The sequence below is a fragment of the Bison bison genome, unplaced genomic scaffold, assembly GCF_000754665.1.
Source record: "Bison bison bison isolate TAMUID 2011002044 unplaced genomic scaffold, Bison_UMD1.0 scf7180017864495, whole genome shotgun sequence".
NCBI lineage: Eukaryota > Metazoa > Chordata > Mammalia > Artiodactyla > Bovidae > Bison > Bison bison.
This window is the reverse complement of record NW_011495054.1, coordinates 587,422-591,100: the sequence shown is the minus strand read 5'-3', so window position 1 is coordinate 591,100 and position 3,679 is coordinate 587,422.

The window sequence follows — 3,679 nt, the reverse complement described above, 5'->3', positions numbered from 1 at the left end:
GCTGCTGCTGCTAAGTTGCCTCAGTTGTGTCTGACCCTGTGCAACTCCATAGACAGCAGCCCACCAGGCTCCCCCGTCCCTGGGATTCTCCAGGCAAGAACACTGGAGTGGTTGCCATTTCCTTCTCCAACGCATGAAAGTGAAAACTGAAAGTGAAGTCGCTCAGTAAAGAAAATTTTCTTGTCCGACTCTTAGCGACTCCATGGACTGCAGCCTACCAGGCTCCTCTGTCCATGGGATTTTCCAGGCAAGAGTACTGACCGGAGTAGGTTGCCACTGCCTTCTCCGGGAGGTGCTGCTCCTAGTATCGAATGGGAGGAGGCCAGGGACGCTGCTAAACATCTTACAGCACACAGGATGACTGCCCCCAACTCCCACAAGAAAAAAATTATTTTGCTTAAAACGTCAATGGAATGGTGTTGAGGCTGAGAAACCAGAGTAGTCAAATATTAAATGACATTGACCTGGAGGTACATTTTTATCACCTGACTTTATTCCATCTTGGTAACAGCCACACTTGGTTCACTTCCTCCAGGATATGCATGTCATCCATCCTTTCAACGCCACGCAGGCTCCACACAATATGAAAAGGGGTCGTCCCCGACTTCTCTCTTTTCTTGACCTCCCAATCCAGACCCATGAACAAGTTCTATCGAGCCTGCTCCCAAAAGACTTGGCAAACCTAACTTCCCTCCACCTCATGGCTGTTTATTCTCAACTATGTAACACCATCTCATCAGCATCAGCTCATCTATCCAACATTATCTCTAAGCAGCTTCCGACTGCTCTCCTAGCCCCCTCTCTGGCCCCCACCACCTATTCTCCTCACCTCTCAGTGATCAGTTTCAATCCACCTCATAATAAAAACCTCACCCTGCCCTAGAAGTCCTGCACATAGGCCTTTTCTCACCCCTTGGTGGTGCTCAATTAGTTCCAACCTCAGGGCCATTGCACCAGCTATTCTCTTCACCGTAGAATATGTGAAGAGAGAGAGCCCTAAGAAAGGCTCCTTAGAGAGCCCTTCTCTGATTCCAAGTTAAGGTTCTTCAAAACTTCTCACTTTATTTTCTTTACAGCACAAACACCATTGTGATCATTATCTGTCACCTTCCAACTAGGACATCAATGCCACAGAGTCGGGACCTTGTATGTTTATCTCCAGTGCCTAGCAGAGTTCCTGGCAGAGAGCAGGCCATCAGTAAATATTTGTGGAATAAATATACTTGGTATCTGTCTATAATATACATGAAATGAAGTCCCTTAGACTGTTATGATGCCTTTGCCAAAAATTTAACATGAAATGCTTCTTAAACATAAGCCATATCCAGATTTCACACTCTATTTCTGTCATTTGGGGATTTAATCTCTTGCTATCTTAGGCTCGGGAATTCAAAGACTAAAATAAGGAGGAAAAAAAAAAAATGAAGGAACTATGAAGATTCTGAAAGGGAGTCTGGGCCCAAACTAAACTTGGCAGCTGGAAGAGAAAGCCATAATTAGTGCAGAACTTAAAAACAACAACAACAACAACAAAACAAAAAGCCAGAGGCAAGAGGATCCAGCTTCATCTGGGATTGTACCTGCCCTGGACCTTCTTGGTGAAAAGGCCTATGGATCCGAGTTTTCTAACTAAACATTGGGATGTGTTTGGATAATCAGACGGAGTAGAAAAATACGTACCATGGGCCTCTTCTGTGGGAGGAGATTTGCCTGTACACAGAGACAGAAGCTATGAAGGACTCTAGCTGGCAGGAAGCTTTACGATTTATCCTGCCTTGGGATCTTTACATTAGCTGTTCCATCATCCTAGAAAACTCTGCCTGGCTGGCCCCAGATCCGTGTCCAGATTGGGCCTCAGTGCCCGTGTCAACGTCTGAGAGACCTTCCTGGCCTCACTACCCAAAGTGGCCTAGTGACTTGCGTTCACTGCACTGAATTTTCCTTTTAACCGTCACTCACCCATCTTCTCTTGATTGCTTGTTTTTAGGTGACTGTAGTTTCTCTCTTCCCTATCCTCACTTCAAATTGTTCACTGCTATCAGGCTGCACTGTCCCATTCAGTAGCCACTAGCCACATGTGGTTACTAACCTTCTGAAATGTGGCAAGTCCCAATTAAGATGGGTTGTTAGCTACAGAATACATGCTTTATTTTGAAGACTCAGTACAAAAACAAAAATCTAAAAATGTTCAATAATTTACCAAGATTATATGTTGAGATGACATTTTATATATGCTGGATTGACAAACATTTAATTTTAAGGTTAAATCCACCTGTTTCACTTTTTTTAACACCGCTACTAAAATATTTCAAATTGCATATGTGGCTTGAGGTTATAGTTCTCTCAGCCAGCGCCGGCCTAGAGAGTGCCTGACATACAGTAGTTACTCAATAAATATTTCAACGTATAAATGCATTCTAACCACTGCTCTGAAGATATCTACTGTTGCCCATTGTAATCCCATCACAATGGCCTTTATTCAGGTTCAAAAGAACATAAAACTGACCTTTTTTTAAAACAGTAGCTTGGCAGCTCTCAGTAGCTCAGCCCACACCCCAAAACACAGTCGTCAATCATTAGGAAAAATCCAGAACTGGAAACAGATTTCTGCTAAAAAGGGAGACTAGCTCCAGATCACTGTCAGATATAAACTAAAAGGAGTCAATGGAAATGACAGCGGAAGCTAGAAAAAGATTCACATAAGATTTCAGGCAAACACTAGAGGCCATTTAACAAGAGTTCTATGGGTAACACACTCACTGAAAAGAAAGCCCTTATCTAGATGGGAAAGTAGAGAGAGCTACCTCTACACCTGGTATTGAATGCCTGACTCCAGCAAACAAAGAAATGTCATTTTCCAAATTAAAAAGTTACACCACCCTGGGGGAATCCCCTGATTTCAACCCACCCACCCACCAGTAATCCCTATTCCATCCAAGGAGTCAGGGAAACATAAAAACACCCACAATCATAATCTTCCAGACCAGAATGAAGCTTGCACTTCACTGGAAGAATACAAAGAGGTTCTGGAACAAATTCTGAGTCCAGGCCTTGACCCCTTCAGAGAAATTTCCCCTAGGGAAACTGCCTTTAAGCAAGGGAGTATATTCAAGAGTTGGGACTCCCAGAATAAACCACAAGCCCACCCCAAATTTCTATATTAGTGGGGTTTAGAGGCAAAGTGGTTGGAAAGATTCTGAAGCACGCGCCTTGAGGTTTGGCCTTAGCACAAGCACACCATTCCCCCTGAGGCTTATTAAGTTCATTTGGGCTGACCCTCCAAGTGCTTCCAATATTCTCTGACTTCCACACCATTTTCTGATACAGCTGTTAACAAGGATAAAGGCAAGTACCTCACTCATCGGTGTATCCTAACTTGTCCCCCCATCTATGTCACCAGGCTCGCAATATGGGTTTTCAAATGGAATTCCAGACCCGATTTTCATGCGCAGGCAAGTTTGAGAAGCTCCCAACCGCCCGCTAAGGCAGATACTATTATTAGCCCATTTTGCAGATACAAAAGAGACTTGTGTTAAATGGCTCGTCCACGATCACACAGCTTCTATGGGGCAGAGCGGACTCCCACCCAGACCTCGAGTGCGTCACATGACAGCTGGGCACCCACCCCCTCTCGGGAATCAAAACACCCACACCTCAGAGGGCCTGGCGTCCCAACCGG